The sequence below is a fragment of the Astatotilapia calliptera genome, unplaced genomic scaffold (genome assembly GCF_900246225.1).
Source record: "Astatotilapia calliptera unplaced genomic scaffold, fAstCal1.2 U_scaffold_222, whole genome shotgun sequence".
Classification (NCBI taxonomy): domain Eukaryota; kingdom Metazoa; phylum Chordata; class Actinopteri; order Cichliformes; family Cichlidae; genus Astatotilapia; species Astatotilapia calliptera.
Window position 1 is genome coordinate 1 of NW_020535755.1, and position 18,519 is coordinate 18,519.

The 18,519-nt window shown below is 40.5% G+C and overlaps 1 pseudogene; it reads right to left on the minus strand.

Annotated features, from left to right (window-relative positions):
* Positions 1 to 3,575: 3,575 nt before the first annotated feature.
* LOC113017852 (Fc receptor-like protein 5) lies at positions 3,576 to 10,144 on the minus strand (annotated as a pseudogene).
* Positions 10,145 to 18,519: the final 8,375 nt, after the last annotated feature.

Here is an 18,519-nt window from a genome sequence, read left to right on the forward strand (position 1 = left end):
TCTCTGTATCTATGAAGCGCCTTGAGGCGACTTTTGTTGTGATTTGGCGCTATATAAATAAAATTGAATTGAATTGAATTGTTTGAGTCTAATTGTTTTTTAAATTCGACTCTTAATTTCAATCTGATCCTCAAAAAGAACTCCTTGAGGAAAAACAGCAGTGGGTTTAATTTCTAGCTTGATGGTAAAAAACAAATGTGGTCCTTCATGGCAGCTACTTTTAAAACTTGATTTTTCATTTAGATTTAAAAACATCTATAAAAGTCTGAGGCAGTGAATTAAAGATAAAACATGTTTGTAAAAACAGAGAGTAGAAAACATGACGTGACCAACAGCTGAGACAGTGGAAAAACTCACTTCCTTCTAGCTGTCCTTCCTCTTACCTGCTCACCTGTGACTTCTGTAAACAGGCTGTGTCCACTTTGATGTCTCTTCCACCTACCCCTGACCACACCTCAATCTTAGCGCAAATACACACACTCAACTCAACTTCTGATTATTATCCACTAAGGCTTCAGTGTTTTGTCATCTAATATTAATCTTATTTTAAATCAGTGAGTGATTTATGATATTGTTCTGTTAATTATTTTTCTGTCTTAAATGCTTCTTGGGGACACATGACATGTAAACGAATGAATGAATAAAAAGAATTCAATTTTTAACTTCATTTTTTTCCAATGTTTTTTTTTTTGGATTGCACCCTTCATCACAGTTAGTTGTTGACTCTGACCAAATTTTTTAGAGGCACACAATCACAAATTTAGCCTATTATCTTCATGTATACTCATCTTCTCTTTTATCTTTAAAAGCAAACACTAGACTTTAGAAAATAAAAATAAAATCCACTAAAACCATCATTTGACCTTACAAATCATGAAAAATAGTTTCAGTTTGGTTAGATTTATCAACCAAACATGGGTGAGAGGATCTGCCCTCAAACTGTGTGTGGTTGTAAAGAAATATCTTTTTTCTGAACTTTTGAATCCAGTATATACACAAAGAAAGAATACTGAAGAAAACTTGAACTTAAAGTGACGCTAAACTGCAATAAAAACAAAATAATTTTTACAGGATGGCCAGGATGGAGCTGTTATCATTTTGGGGTGGCATACATGTCTCACAAACAATGCATTGCAATTTAAGCAGCTTAAACTACACACCTGTACAATATTTGAATGTAGGTAGTGTAGCAAAGAAGCACTATACAAATGTAGCAGTGTTAATAGACAGTAGTACTTTGTATTACTACTGTGCCGAGAAGAGATCTTCTTCAGTTTAGCAAAGTAAGTTTATTACTCGAGTGAAAGTGAAAAAGAACATGCTCTGTAATGTAGTCAAAGTAAGAAAGTAAAAAGTGATCCTTGAAGGAAGATTGAAGGAAGACCATATTGTACAAAGGTAACTAAACCTGTGCAATATTAATATAATAATGTTACTACTTAAGAATACAAATATTGTTACAAGTTAAACTATAATTTAAATAAATGGGGCTAGTTTGTAGGAGACATGCAGTAAACAAAAATAATTTACTGTTGCCTACATGGCAAAGGGTGACTTCACCTCCACACCTAAACAGTAAAATTACAACAGTCAAGGTTAAAATTGGGATTCAGCAGATGGGGAACCCTAAAAAAGGGAAAAAAAATCACAACTCATAATAATTTCTAATGTGAGCTTCAGTAGTTGGTCTTTTTTGTTTCTTTGTTTTTTGATTTGTTTTTTTAATGTACATGATGTGATCACAAGACCAGTGGCTCTTTGTGAATTTACACCATTAAATTCAACAAGATGTCAGCAGATGTTTCACAGCCATCCTGGTTTTTCCATCCTCTACACTGACACTACACTGTTTACTTTCTCTGTGCTAGATATTTGGTTTGGTATAAAGTTGGAGTTCAAGACAAAAGTCTCGCTCGGTTTTGTTGCATAAAAAGTCCAGATTATGTTATTGTGACTTCATTACCCAGCAGCCCTTGCTCAGTCATGGGATTGCATCCTAACACACTGTCCGACTCCAAAGAAGAGCACTGTTGTGAACTAAGTGAATCTCTATTTTGACACTTTAGTTAAATACAAATTAGAAATTATCACTAAAATTGGCTCATTATTTGAGCTTATTGGGGGGTTTGTTTGTTTCCTTAAATATTGAATGTGTTTTTGAACATTATATTGTGTGGCTGTGTAAAGTGGAGGCGTTGTGAAGCCATGTTTCTGCTGCGCAGAGGTTAATTAGATGTGTAGTAGTGACTGCTGACCTGCCTGAGCAGGAATGATTTCAGTCCTTGTGTTCGATCACGATCTTGTGCTGCTTATGAGAATTGTTGAGAATTTATATTCTGCCCCCTTAAAGCACAAATAAGATAATGTAATTCCTTAAAGTTGTAACATTTTTAACTAGTGCTGTCAGCGTTAACGTTAACGCTAATGCTGACAGCAGTATTTAACCAGTAAAGAGTTTCCTTTTTTGGTTAAAAAAATGTGTGTTGCATTTTTAATTAATTTTATTAGGACACGTTAGCATTGTGAGATGTGAGGATACACTGAGAGGAGGAAAAAAACTGCTCATCTTGTAAAGATGTCTATAATTTAGCATTTTCATTGTGATAGTTATAAAGCTTTTGTATGAGTTCAATAACAACGATCTGTATCACTCATCTGCCTGTTTGTTTGGGTTGCTTTTCCATTTTCTACATCACTACCATGTGGTAGCCGTCAGTGTCAATACTGTCATCATTACTCTTGTGGAATCATCTTCTTGCCTGCTTTCTTTGGAACCATCAGCCTCCACTTTTCGTAGTTTACATTTCTGCTCTCCATCATTCTCACTTTCAGACTCTCATTTGTGCAACCCACCTCCTCCTCACCTCCACATTAGTGACATTTCAGTTAGAGCTCCACCCAAGCCTCAGTCTTCATTTTCACTACCACCAGAGTCTAGACTCCAAGTGCTCCTGACCTAAATCCTATCACTGCTGGGATCCCTTTCTGTATCTCATTGGAATCTAATCTCCAAATACATTAGTTTCGCTATCTCAATAAATAAACACTAAGTAATGTTTAATTCTTCCAAGTTCTTAAGTTCTCCCATTATTAAACCAGTTGTCTTGATTACAGATGTTATTCTTCTTTGATGAAGGAACAATATTATTTTTACAGGATTTGCAGCATCCATTTAAACATGTAAGAGTAGCAGTAAAATATAAACAAGACTCAAATTTAAATGAATGGTAAATTCTGGTGTCATTGTACATTGTTTTCAATTATCACTAATCCTCAGGTTTAGAGTCAGACAGTGTGTTAATGCATCTTTTAATACTTTGTAGCTTTAACACTTTTCTACAAATGATCTCTACCAACCGTATCCACCAATAAAGAACATTTTCTTTAAGTGGTTCTTAAATTAAATAGTTTTATATTGTACATGTTGTCTTTCATGTGCATGGCACAGTATTCAAGTTTAAAAAAGGAGTCTTTATGTGGCCCTGCTAACAGTCTCCCTTTAAAATCTTTTATTTTGAAGCTCATTATTCAGACATGAGTGAGACACTGAGACAGCAAACAAAGAATGTCTTCCTAAAATGAGAAATAAATAAATCTGCAGTCAAAGGGTACGATAGTTGCTCAGAAAATGTGTTGTCTTTTCCAATATGATCTGAAAACAACTGCAGGTTTGGTTTAGAAGTAAACTAACTGCCTTGTACATTACTTATTGCACAGAGCTACAGTGATACATAGGCAGCACATGATATAAATCCTTAGCAGGAATACGTTTTCATCAATATCAAGTTGAACATGAGCTCTGCTTCAGAAGTGATGCTCTATAGTGACATCTTCATAGTCATTATTCAATCCCTGCTCAGCCTCGTCGAGTGGGGTCTTTACCATTGAGGCGTGCATGTAGTTTCCTGTAAATGTTAGAAAGTTAAATCAGCTGCTTAAACAGGAAGAAATGATCAGTCTGATCAATGACCAGCATATTGACCGATCAGAGTGTTACCTTTGGCTCTGCATCGATACAAAGACACCATGAGAAGAGTGGAGATGAAGTATGGACAGAACACCACAAGGTGGAGGACCACTCGGAATACCAACTGGAGGGAGGAGGAGTCAGGGACAGTACTGAGGAAGAGGGAGGAGCTGAGGTGGTTGGTGAAGGTGTGGTTGTAGGTTTTTCTGTGGAGAGAATCCCACCTGATCAGGTGAATATGTGGATGAAATAAGAGGTGAAATCAGAGTGAAGCTCCTCACCTGTGACAGTGATCCAGCTGGATGGAGACTCTCCATGGCCGCTGATGTCACACTTGTAGAGGCCTTCATCAGACCTGGAAACATGCTGGATGGTCATGTGACCTGTAGGCTGCTTCCTGATGAGGGAGCCATCTTTATAGAAAGCAGCTGGGAGGTTGGAGGGAGTGGTCTTTGTTTTACAGAGCAGAGTGACGTCATCTCCCTCCATCACAGGGAGGACAGGACTCTGCAGGATCACTGATTTATCTGAGCACAGAGACAAACTACAGCATTTCATCCATTTACACACAGCTTCATCAACACTAACTCCACACACTCAGCTTACCAGTGACTGTCAGGTTAACCATGTTACTGATGGGACCCTCTCTGGACTCACACCAGTAAACTCCACTTTCCAGTGGGTCAATGTAGCTGATGTTACAGGAAAAACCAGCTGGTTTTCCCCACCCATCTCCACATTGAGTCCTCTGTTGTTTGCTTGTGTTTCTCCTCAGAGTCCATCCAGCAGAGCTGTCGTCCTCCTCACAGCTCAGAGACACAAAATCGTCTTTAAAAAACTGAGAGCTGCTGGGACTCACAGTCAGACGAGCTGAGAGGAACAATAAGAAATATACAGTGCATTATTTCCTTTTTGCAGCAATCAGACACCTTTCAGATCAACTGAAGTTATGAAACTTTGTGACCCTGCTGACCTGAGTGTTTTGAACTCAGTTAGGGAGAGTGGATTATGCAAATCAATAAGAAGGATTGCATTTCTAATATTTTACACTCCCATTTAATGCATCAATTTGTGCTGTTTAACAGACTCCATGTTTGCAATCTATCTATAGTAACTACTTGGTAAGTTTACACCTGCTTACTTTTACCAATGCAGCAGTATAAATTTCTACTGTGGCTTTGGCATCAATGAAAACAACTAACTCATCTATACCACAGCAACAGCGATCTTTGAGATGCTTGGCTACAAGATGAACAACAGCCACAAGGAGCTGTACCCTCCATAGAGATTGAGACCACAGCCTAAGGTCAAGGCAGCATGGAGGGAAGTTAGCCAACTATCAGAACTACAGAAAGCTGTGATAAAGAAAGGGGTGGCTCAGAGAAGACCACAGCAACTCCCCGAACAGGGTCCAGTATCCATCACAGTGGCAGACATTGAAGAAAGAGTCTAAAGCATGAAGGCTGGACAGCCCCAAGGACCTGACTTGACTAATGCCTACTGGCTAAAGAAGCTAATTGCACTAAATGAGCACCTCACAGTGTGACACCTACAAATGTATGGTCACAATTGTAATTTCTTTTGAGTATTTATTGTTATAAAATGACTTATTTACTGAATTATTGCACTGATTCTTAGTTAGGGTTATACAGATGTAATTGCATGGCTTTGCCACAAAAGGGACACAACTGAATGCAGTAGCTTGCTCCAAAGCCCCCATCTGTTTAATGAGGAAGTTACTCTAGACTGAAGGCAACAAATGTCTCCTGTCTCTACTTTTTCTGTTGGTACTCTGAGTTGTCAAATTGCATATTTAAAGGCATAAAACCTTGTTCATGTTAGTTCAATGAAAGTTGAATTTTGAAAGAAGTATATTTTCACAGATTCTCTGCTGGTTGAAATGAGAGTTGCTATTGTCTAACAAAATGATGGGCCACACTGAATATGTGTTATTTATTTAAAAATGTAGCTCCTGGACAAGGTTCTATGATTGATAACATAACTTCACCCTGGTCCATTTCTCACTCATATTGTTTATGGACTGTATAGTAAATACTGATTTGGGGAGATGGGAGAATAAGACTTGTTTATGGTTTTCTGATGTGAAGTATTTTTGCATATGTTAAGATATAAAGAGAGTTTACTAAGATAACAATAAGTAGATTAATCACAGTGTTAATGCTATGAAACTGGACAGCAGAATTTAGTTATAGTGCTTAAAAATACAGATAAAGGGTATTTATTATTTTGTGTATTTATACCTCAAAAATGTAAACTTGATTTAATGTCATGGTTTGTGTTACAAGAGAACATATGGAGAAAAGATGGAGGAACATGTAAATGAGCAAAAGATTGGTCTAAAATTCTGCTTAATGAACAGCTAAGGAAGAGCCTGTAAAAGGAATACCCCTCATGTCTCCTGTACCTACTTTTCCTGTATAACACAGCTAAAGGCCTGTAACATAGTTTTGGAGATCAGCAAGCTGCACAGGCAGCTGATCCTGATCCTTTATTTAACAAACCTGAGGCAGACATCACTGTACAGGTATGTTGGAGCAGAGCAGCAGACAGCTAACTATGGAGGACTACCCTTGCAACTACACAGACACCTTAGCCTAGAGCTGGGAGTGAAACCAGTTAGCGACTTTACAGCAGCCATGGGACACTGTAAGCCTGATCATACAGTCATACATGAGAAGGACCATGAGTGCCAGAAGGAGTGTGGCTTGTGAATAGAAGAGGAGCGTAGCGTGTGTGGACCCACTGGGGGCTCTGTGGGTCTGCCCACATTGCCCCCACACATTTGTTAGGTAAGGCACAGAAGCAGCACCTGCCTGTCTTTCAAGCTTGTGTTTGATAAGGACAGCTTATTTTAAAGTGAGTTGGTTTAAAGGGGAGGAGCTAAAAAACAGCTAGTTTAGGACAGAGGATGAATTTAGAGAATACAGGACCAAGGCCCTGTATAAAATAAAGAATTATGAAAATGAAAACTTTAGAGTGTGACAGAAGAAGGTTACTGACCTTGCTTTGTTGTGCAGCACAGTAGGGAGATGACGGCTACAAAGGAAGACAGCTGGGTTAGCTTGAGGTTTTGCAGCAGTGTGTGCAACATTCAGAGGAAGTAAAACCATGCAAACCGCAATCATGTATGTACAAAGCAAAAAGCATGTATGGAAAAAGTGCAGACAAAGTCTTTTTTTAAACGTACACACAGTTTTCTTTCACAGACTAAACTGAGAGAGCCACTTGACAAAAAAAGAACAGTTTATTTATTCAATTTATTGATTCAAGGGTGCAATGTATTATCATCAGTAGTGTTCCCTGGTTTTGTAAAAACACATTAACTCTGTTAATCTCCTTGATCTTTGAGCTACTCATTTTTTGGGGATCATCATAGCAGGTCAGCTTCCTCAATCTCTCCCTATCCCTAGTATAGTGGGGATATCAGGAATAGACACGGTTGGCACTGATTCACCCTGGTGTGTCGGCCAGAACACCACTTAAGGCCAAATTATCCCAGAGTACAGAAGAAGGAGCTTGATGTTTGGTTTGAGGATCTTTATTCTCTCACAGCTCAATTCCTGTGGCTGTGTGGTTTTCTACAAAAGAAGTACACAATACCAATAAATGTGTGTTTGTGTTACCAATACCAATACAGTGTAGAGATAAATGACATACTCAGATGTCATTTATCATTACATACAACATCCCAGTGTATTTCAGACCCAGCAACACGCTCAGACAAAAACTGGTTCACCCGAAAGACAAAACGCCAAAACACAGACTTAACAATGTGGTGTATGCTGTACAGTGCAGCGAGGAATGCCCAGACTTCTACATCGGAGAGACCAAACAGCCACTTCACAAGCGCATGGCACAACACAGAAGAGCCACCTCCACAGGACAAGACTCAGCAGTCCATCTGCATCTTAAGGATAAAGGACACTCTTTCGAGGATGCCAATGTTCACATTCTGGACAGAGAGGACAGATGGTTTGAAAGAGGAGTGAAAGAAGCCATCTATGTCCACTGTGAGCGACCATCTTTGAACAGAGGCGGGGGTTTACGGACACCAACTCTCTGCCATCTATAATCCAGTTTTGAGATCCCTTCCCAGACGCCTTAACGCCCACTCACATCCTGGGCCATCTGACCTCAGAAATTCACATGATAAGGTGGGGCCAGGTTTCACAATGAACTCACCCGAAACTCTGGCTGATTGGGGACCCACGCCCAGTTTCACACCTTGGGCTCAGGCGATTAGAGGATCATCAGGAGGTCCTTTTGTCCCTCTGTGGGGGGTCACTCCCACTAGGTTTATATTCTGGGACTCTCCACCATTTGACCTTAGAACTGAAGAAGCTTCTCGGATGAGAGGTGAAACGTCTTCAAGTAACTTAAAGAAGTCCAGACACTTTTCTTTGCAAGCTCCTGTTGTTGCGACAAATGCGTCCTTCATTTCCCCAAATTTGAAGGATGGGTCGGTGTGTGCCTTCGTGGGCCCACCATATCCCAGAATTCATAGCGCGGCCCAGCCCAAACTGCAGTTTCCAACAACTACTAAGTTTTAAAATTACTCTTATTAATCCTTCTGGGTCACAAAATAAACTTTTAACATATTTTAAGGCGAGAAAGTAGCCGTGTAAATTACAAATATCTGCTTGGTTTATCAAGACATCGCATATTTGCAAAAGTGTGCCGACGTTTTCGGAGACGTCTGTTACCCACCAGCTTGATAGCAAGCCGGGGGGTTCAATGGTCACTCCAGCCGGCGAGAGCAGTGGACTCCCGGCTTCATCGTTTTCCGACCCCCGGTCTTTCGCTACTCAGGTTAAACATGATATATAAGTCACTCGGATAACTTAAAAATGTAATTGTTTGCCTTTTTTCTGTGTTTTATTTGTTCCGGAGTAAATTGGTTTGGCTGAGATCAAAGTTATTAGATTATTAGATTAAAAAAAACTTTATTAATCCATCGGGTGGGTTCCTCCGGGGTTTCACACAGCTGAATAAACGTTAAACAGAAAACTGATTAAACAGAAGTGTGAGGCGGTTGACAATTTACGCCAGTGTCCTGATATATTTTAGATAGCAAGGAGCAGACAGCCGAGTTTATTAAATTCCACCGACAACAGCGGTGATGCCAATCTGAAGGCTAGACCAGACTCATGTCCAGACCATCTCAGCCTTGCCTCTTTCACTTTGTCTGTAAATTGATCAACCTAAGCGTTCCCTCTGATGCATTCATTTCTTTTCTTGTCCACCTCGGTCATTCCCTATGAAACCCTTAACATCTTCAGCTCAGTCTCCTTTCTTTTTGTCAGTGTCAACATCTCCAAACCATACATTATAGCAGGTCTCACGATCATCTTGTAAACGTTCCCTTTCACTCTTGCTGCTATCCTTCTGTCACCCCTGATACTCATTTTCCACCTATACCACCCAGCCTGTACTCTCTTTTACACCACTCTTGTGCACTGTCCATTGATTTGAGTGGTTGGCCCTAAGTATTAAAACTCTTGTACATCTTCACTTTTTCACCATCCTCCCTCTCACCCACACAAGTATTCTTTCCTACATCTACTTTCTTTAATTCCTCCTCTCTCCAGAGCATATGGCCACCTCTGCAGGCTCTCTTCCAACTGCTCCCTGATCTCACTACAGGTCAAAATGTTGCCTGCTAACATCAAAGTCTAGAGATTCCTGCCTGGCCTCAGCCTGGTTCCAGCAGATTGCCACTGCCTCCCCGAGTCTGGTTCTGACAGAGGGTTCTTTCTGTTAAAAGAAAGTTTTTCCTTCCCACTGTCAACTTGGTTATAGGGGTTATCTGATGTTCAGGTTTTCTCTTTTCTCTGGAGGGTCTTTATGTTGCTATATAAAGCACTTTTAGGTAACTGTTGTAATTTGGCAATATATGAATAAAATTTAATTGGTTTTGGTATCTTATTTCTTTTACTGCTGCAACATAGTGAGTTAGATTTTTTCTGTGAACCAGTGCTGAGTCACTAAATATATTCATAAATCCGATCAAAGCATGGTTCAGTGGCATATTTATTAGGATTTTGGCCCCAGTATAAACGGAAAATGTATTTTCTAATCTTAACCCAAAAATAAAATCAAAAAGTGAACTTACAGAGCAGTCGGAGTAGAGAAGCTCTGTTCATCATGCTGTTTATGTCTTTGATCAGTTCACATCAGATAAGACAACCCTCCTCCGTCCTGACCGAGCATCGCTGTCAGCACTGTGGTTTCCTTTTCAGAGAAAATTCAACACCTTTCTTTTTTTTTTCTGTTTGTTTCTATAGAGATGAGATATTATTAAAACAAGAGACTGGAATATGTCACAAAGATGAAAATATTTAGAAGTTGAAATCAAAATCAAAGGAGAATATTTGTATAACCAGTATATCTTTATCGTTAATGCTAAAATGACACATATCTGCACTAAAATTCAGATTAGATAGTTCCTGTTTCATATTGGTAGAAACAAGTTTTGTCTTGCGGTAGCTGTCAGTGTTTCAGCTGTACACAAGGCCTTTGTTTCTGCATTTCACACAGACCTCTGCTCTACCTTAACCACAAACTTTTTTTTAACTACATGCTATAATGCTTAACTATGAAAGTCCACCCATCTATCACCCATCTGCTTTCTGCAGCTTATTCAGGTGGACTTTCTCCAGAACTTCTGTAGGTTCATCAATGCTTTCTTAACCCAGCCAAGAGACAAGTAATGGTGCATGAAGAACCAGCTGGTTTCCCTCATGGCTGTGTTTCTGGACATGGTTTTACAGTTTTTTTCTTCATTTGTGAGTTCTCATCAGTCTGGACTAATATGCCCTTCACATATATGCCAGAACATAATATTTGCAACATTTACAAAGCAAATTCTGTATATTCTGTAATGAAGCAGATCATCTAAACTGTCATGCTATTTGTGTGTACTGACCACGTAAGATCCCCTGTACATCTGGCTGAGGATCTTACGTGGTCAGTACACACAAACAAAACAGTGAAGAAGGCGCAGCAGCGCCTCTTCTTTCTCAGGAGACTGAAAAGATTCGGCATGAGCCCCCGCATCCTCAGGACCTTCTATCACTGTGCCATTGAGAGCATCCTCACTGGATGCATCACCACCTGGTATGGCAACAGCACCGCCTACAACTGCAAAGCTCTCCAGAGAGTAGTGCGGTGCTCTGAACGGATAATTGGAGGTGAGCTTCCCTCCCTCCAAGACATCTACAGGAAGCGCTGCCTGAGGAAAGCGGGGAGGATCATCAAGGACTCCAGTCACCCCAGCCATAAACTGTTCAGACTACTTCCCTCAGGAAGGAGGTTCTGCAGCATCCGGTCCCGAACCAGCAGACTGAGAGACAGCTTCTTCCATCAGGCCATCAGACTGCTGAACACTTCATAGACACCTCAGCTTCACTACTGGAACTTCAACATTATGCACTCCATACTGTACAGTAATGCCACTGTTTTGCACATGTCTCAACTCTGTATATTTTATATATTTATTTATTGTTTACTCTATTTAATTTGTAAAATATGTGTATACACACACACACACACACGTAGAAAAATATTTAGTATACACATCCAGAAATGCATATACTATTATATATTGTACATATATTTATTAGTTTCAGATGTAGCCATTCTTGTATTTTGCTTGTTTACATTATTGTATTTTGCACAACTCTGTTGCTTGTGAAGCTCGCACACAAGAATTTCACTCACATGTACTGTACCAATGTACCTGCACATGTGATGTGACAATAAAAGTGATTGATAAGGATTTGATTTGATTGATTTGATTTGATTTGCTAGAACCTCAAGGTGACTCATAACATTTTTTAGTAATTTTTTGTATAATTTCTAATTTTGACTAGAGACCGGCCCACCATTATAGGAAAAATCATTAAGCTTTTGAATGCACACAAACGCTGTTGCGACAGTGATGTACACTGTTTTGATGGTATATATGCATCAATCTATCAATCGTTTATTGTAAGATTCAGATAATTATTTTTAAAAGCTTGATATTTTAAATGAGAATAAGAAAGAAAAGTATTTCTTTGCGCCCCCCTCTTCCTGTTAATGCCCTACATGGCCCCCCTGGCAACACTTTCCTAGACTCGCCCCTGCCACAGTTACCAGCTGTCAGCTACGTAAAGAAAAAAACGATCATGGGGTTATTTGTCTCTCAGAAACAGTTCATAACTTCCCGTTCAACTCATTCATGTCACCTAAAAGGTAAACCTGTTTCTCCATCACAACTCTGATGATTCAGTAAGGACATCTCCTGGTTTCATCCTCATGTTTCCCTCTCACCAGATAACCAAACCGTATCATGACCAGCAGCTTTACAGCTGTGGCTCCAGCAAACATCAGCTGATAGTAGAAATTAATATTAAATCAATTCTAACAAAAGCTGATCAAGCTTAAACATGCTGCTGTTGTTTAACAGACCTCCGCTGGTTTCTTCTTTCTGGGGCAAAGTGGGCGATAAACAAACAAGAGAGAAAAGCCGATCAGCTGATCATTGATCTTTTTCATGATTGAAGTAGAAACAGGAGAGGCAGGGGGAGAGAATGAGAGAAGAGGCAGCTGTGCAGCAAAGACACAGTAACTCCAGCTTTGTGTCTTTTTCATTGTAGCTGAAGTCCGGGACAAACTGCTCCTTTTCACCTCAATACGAAACGCGTAATATTTTCTCTGAATGCGAGACCATTCCGTTTTTTATGGAACGGTTGGCAACTCTAATAATTAACCTTATGAACAAAATAAAGTTCAACATCAGTAACATCATAGCACCCACCCAGCTGTATAGAAACTCCGTCATGCTAGCTAGTACGCAGTAAGAAAAAGTCAGCATAATGAAAATAAAACTCCACCTAAACTTGGTTCATATCTGACCCAGATGGACTGCATATCATAACTTCTTACCTGAAGTTCAGTTCACCTGACACTCTCGGACCAGCGGCCGCCTCGAGTCTGTCCCCTTTCCCCTATCCACCTGCTGGCCTCCACCACTTGCTAATGTTACTGAATCTGTGGAAGCTCCGCGATAGCCACCACACGAAAGTAACGAATAACGACCCTATCTAAATCCCAGTAACGACTAACGCGTTCTTGGTTTTGGCATAATAAACTAGTTACCGTGCTCGTTACCACAATAATAACGTAGTTACTGTAAAGCGTTACTTAATAACGCGTTAGTCCCAACACTGACTATAACTTGGTTAAGGGTTAGGGATTTAAAAACTACTGGATTAAGTGTATACAAAGATCCCAATTTGGGGTTCAAATACAACAACTGCCACTTCTTTCAAAGCTCAGAGCTACTGGAACAAGATGGAATCAGTGGGGCAAGAGTTGAACCCATCCAAGATTGGGTACCAAGTCCCAAATCCAATGGAAGAAGGATCATTGAGTGTGAAAGGAACTAACTTGAAAGACAGGATCATGGCGAAGCTTGAAACCTGGATCCTCTGGAGCCGGTTACCAAGACTACATGAAAGTACCTTTTTCACTAGATGATGTGAATGCAGCACTACAGACAATATCTGCCCACTGCACTTCACGAGCATCTGGCAGCATAAATGAGCCAGCTGCTAGTCAATAAGAAAACACCCAGAATGGCTAACTGAAGGCTGGACAGTCCTGATCCACAAGGATCCCCAGAAGGGACCGGTCACATCCAACTACCAGCCAATAACCTCCCTCGGTACCACATGGAAACTCCTGTCAGGTATCATTAGCGGCTAAGATGAACAGGCACATGGCTCAATACATGAGTTGGGCACAGAAAGGAATTGGCAAGAATACCAGAGAATACCAAATCACCAGCTTCTGGTAGACAGAGTAGCCGCCCAAGACTGCAAGACCAGGCTGACCAACCTGTGCTCTGCCTAAATTGATTACAAGAAGGGCTATGACTCAATACCCCACACCTGGATCCTGGAATGCCTAGACCTGCACAAGATCAACAGAACCCTAAGAGCCTTCATCAGGAACTCAATGTGGATGTAACGAACAACACTAGAGGCCAACTTCAAGCCCATAGCACAGGTCACCATCAAGTGTTGAATATATCAAAGAGGTTCTGTCCCCGCTGCTGTCATGCATTAGGCTTGAACCCCCTCAGTGAGATCATTAACAAGTGTATAGGAATTTCTTTACTTATGTATTCATCACATTATTTTATTCTATAATGCCTTTGGTGCCCACTGGATTGTCTCACACTCATACAGTAAGACAAATGGTGGGGGGGTCTAGTAAGGAAGTTGGGGAAGCAGACAACTCCACAGGAAGAATCTTTTGTCTCTTTGAGGTCTCTGGGAGGTAGCAAGGGAGTGTGAATCTTAAGGTGTGAAACAGCCGTGTACTGCCTTTTTGTTCCTGGAGAAGGTATTTAACTGAGAGCCATGGTAGGCTCAGGAGAGTTTCTGCTGACCGTTTGTCCCGCGATCATGCAGCCTCTCCACAAGCTTGGTTTTTCTGTTCTTTGTGTTTTGATTAAAGAATGTTAGGCTACCGCTCACCGCTCGTCTTGCAGGCTTTATTTAACGGAAAACTTCCACAACACAAGACTGGCTACGGATACCGACCATGGAATGGAGCAGTTGTCAGCCACCTCCTGTACATGGATGACATCAAGCTGTATGTCAAGAGTGAACGAGACATAGATTCACTGATCCACACCACCAGGATATACAGCAAGGACATCAGAATGTCATTCGGACTGGAGAAGTGTGGTCAGATGATAACAAAGAGAGGAAGGTAGTCCGAACTGAGGGGAAAGAACTACTAGAAGGCAACATTGCAGACCTGGAAACCAAATGGGAACCATGAAGACACTGCTAGGAAAGCTGCAATCACCAACTACCTGCAGAGGGTCAGACAGGGGTGGCTGTAGCTCAGGAGGTAGAGCAGATCATCTACTTATCAGAAGATTGCTGGTCTGCATTTCAAATATCCTTGGGCAAGATATTAACCCTTTAAGACCTACCATAGAACCAAGTCCGGTGGTGTGGTGCCATTTTTGGGAGCATTTCAAGTTGCTATACATCAATACAACAATTATAGCCCAGATTTTAATAATATGTATTCATTAAGTGCATAGTAATTTACATAAATTGCAAAAAAAGTGCAATAAACTACAAAAAAATTGAAAATCGTTTTTGCTTTTTTTTAACATGTATTTCTAGTTAGAGAAATTTTAAGAGGCTTATCCCTCAAAACTGTAAATACAAAAAAGTTGCACAAAATAGTTTCCTACCACAGAAATTTAGTTTGAGTGTCTTCATAGTTTTATTTTTGAAATACACCAATTTTTATATTACTGCAGGAAAACAAAAATAAATATTAAACTTGCAAATTTGCAAAAAAGCAGCATGTGCAGTCAAATAAACTATTTCCAGCAGTGCAATATGATCCTAAGCATCCCAGAAACGACACAGAAAGTCATAAAGTCAAAGATAACTTTAAAAACACCAGAATAGGCCCTGTGGCCCTGATGGTAAAAAAAAAACTACATTTCCGCGAAAACGACGTCACTTCTGGTTTCGGGCAGGTAATGGTGACATGCAAAAGTTCGGTGGCTGACGTCTATTCCCAAGTAGGAAGTGTTATGAACAGCATGATGGGATCGGCAAAGCGTGTTTCTGGAATATTATGTTTTGGTTGCTGCAAGCGCTTTTTATGAGGTTTTGCAAGCTATAGTGGAAGGAAACTGTGACCTGGGACAAGCTGGGTGGCATAAGATGTAGTACAACTCCTCCCGGTTTTCATATGCCCAAAAAAAATTATTGGCTGCCTTGACGTGGTGCAGAGCTACCCGGGGTTTTAAAATAGTTACGAAAACAGGCGTGCCCGCTCCGACCGGGCTCTGAAGGGTGAACCCCAAGTTGGCTCACTGATGCAATCCAGCGGTGGATGAATGTGTTGTTGAATTCTAGTTCGGTGAGGGCACTTAAAAGCATTGAAAACAGTGCTCTGAGGAATGTGGGATGTGTATAAAGCACTTTCGAGTGACTCTGGGTGAGTAGAAAAGGGCTATATAAGAATCAGTCCATTTACCATTAACAAGTCCTTAGGAGTCAGCTGAATGCTAAGAACAAGATCTCTCGCTTTAAGCCGAAAGACTCCACCAGCCAAGTAAGCCAAGTTCCTCCCTTAACCTTCATTTCCTCCTGGATAACTTTCATATGACTACTATCTCCTCTGTTAAGGAATCCTTGCAAAGTAGGATTTTGAAATTCATAACATATATACTAAAGTCTCAGAGTTTGAATCTGATTGACTTTAAGGTCAAGGTTAGAGGTCAAGTGCCAGGTTCAGGGAAAGAACAGGAAATAACAGGAAAAACAGGATCCAAACGCCAAGACTTCCTGGTTAGGGTTAAGTTTATTTATAGTGAATAAAGAACAGCATATGTGAATTGCAAAATCAAAATGTTTCAGAGGTTTTCCAGTCTGGCTTTAAATCCTTACATGGCATCGAATTAGCCCTTTTAACAATTCTTATCGACATATTTTTAGCTACTGATGCTGGCAACTGTGTTGTTCTCATGCTTTTAGGTCTGACAGCTGGACTTTGATAAAGTGGATCATGCTATTTTACTGTCTCGTTTGCAGCAGTAGGTTTGTATTAGGAACACAGCACTGCAGGTCCTACTTGCAGAGTGACCTCTTTGTGTCAGTCTCTGTGACTATACCAAAAATAATGGAGTTAATTTTTGGTAGACCCACTGAGACCTGCAATGTGTATTTAGATTTTTTTGGCCCAGTATAATAAGCTAACTATCATGAACCTGGGGGTCAAACCAGGGGGTCTGAACTGAAGCTTAACAGTCAGATTCAGGCAGTAATAAAATCAAACTTCTTTTTGGCGAGACAGTTGGCTAAAATAAAGCCAATTCTTTTACGGCAGCACTATGAGGCAGTTATCCACGCCTTGGATTACTGTAATGCCCTTTATATAGAGGTCAGTGCTTCATACATTACTCATCTGCAGAGGGTGCAAAATTTTCTTATCTCTCTGAGCTGCCTTATGTTGATTTTAGTGAGATGTTGCTTTTTAGTTTATTTTCTTAGTTTATATTAATTGAATCTATATTGTTTTTTGTTGTTACAGCCCTGGACCTCTTAGGGAGTGAGATCGCCTTTCTCTTCAAGCAAATCCAAGAGTTCCAGGACTCACCGATGATTGGCTAGCTGGAGACCCGTGCCAGCCTCCTATATGCAGATTGCAGTGTGTCAACCCTCCTAGACAATTGGCTACCTGGATCCTGTAGTGCTCTAGGAAGCAATGAGTGGTTGATTGTACTTGCCTTGGCTACAAAGGCTGGAGATCCTTCACTTAATTGCTGATGCTTAGGGCTGAACATGTAGTTTGCCCTTCGTGCCTCTGGCACGGTTGGGTGTACGTCACAATCAGCCAAGGTTTCGGATGAGCTCATTGTGAAACCTAGCCCCGCCCTATTATGTGAATTCCTGAGGTCAGATGACCCAGGATGTGAGTGGGCGTTAAGGTGTCTGGGAACGGATCTCAAAACTGGATTATAGATGGCAGACAGTTGGTGTCATAAACCACCACCTCTCTTTAAAGATTGTCGTTCACAGTGGACATAGATGGCTTCTTTCACGCCTCTTTCAAAACCATCTATCTTCTCTGTCCAAAATGTGAACATTGGCATCCTCGAAAGAGTGACCTTTGTCCTTTAGATTTGGATGAACCGCCAAGTCTTGTCCCATTGATGTGGCCCTTCTATGTTGTGCCATGCGTTTACGAAGTGGCTGTTTGGTTTGTGGGGCTAGGTTTCACAATGAGCTCACCAAATATTGGCTGATAGTGACCTATACCCATTCTCACACCTTAGCTCATGTGATTAGGTAGAGGATCATTAGGGGGGTCCATTGTCCCTCTCGGAGGGTTACTCCCACAGAGCTTAAATCTGGGACTCGGATGAGAGGTGAAACGTTTTCAAGCAACTTAAAGAAGTCCAGATCCTTTTCTTTCCAAACTCCTTAGACTACGATGACCTGGATGACTGAGAACCTTCACATACATACTGTTTAAAGATAGTCTACCCTACCCTAAAAAGAGATATGTTAGATACCAAATGCACTCTGATGGCAGTGTGCTGGTATACTTTGAGTGTGTTTAATATTCTTTTGTTTTATATAGTTTGTCATCCTCTTGTGGTCCCAGTTGGAACTTGGAAAGCTTGTTATACCCAACTAGCTCATGTCTGATAGAGGATTCTAGCCTCTCAATACATCCATGTCTTTGTCCGATTTTTCATTTAATTATGGTTTTTGGCTGGTAAAAGTCATAGGTCAGTTTGAGGTAGGTCAGTTTGACACTTGAACTTTTAACCTATGCTGTTGTAATAGATGCATTAATATGGTTTAGGATCGTGCAATTGAAAAATGTAAGGCCTTCCAGAAAGGGACATTTGTCAGGGACATGTCTACAGGCTATTCTGCTCTAAAACCTGTATGTACTTTTCAACATTAATGGTGCTTTTTCAGATATTCAGCCTG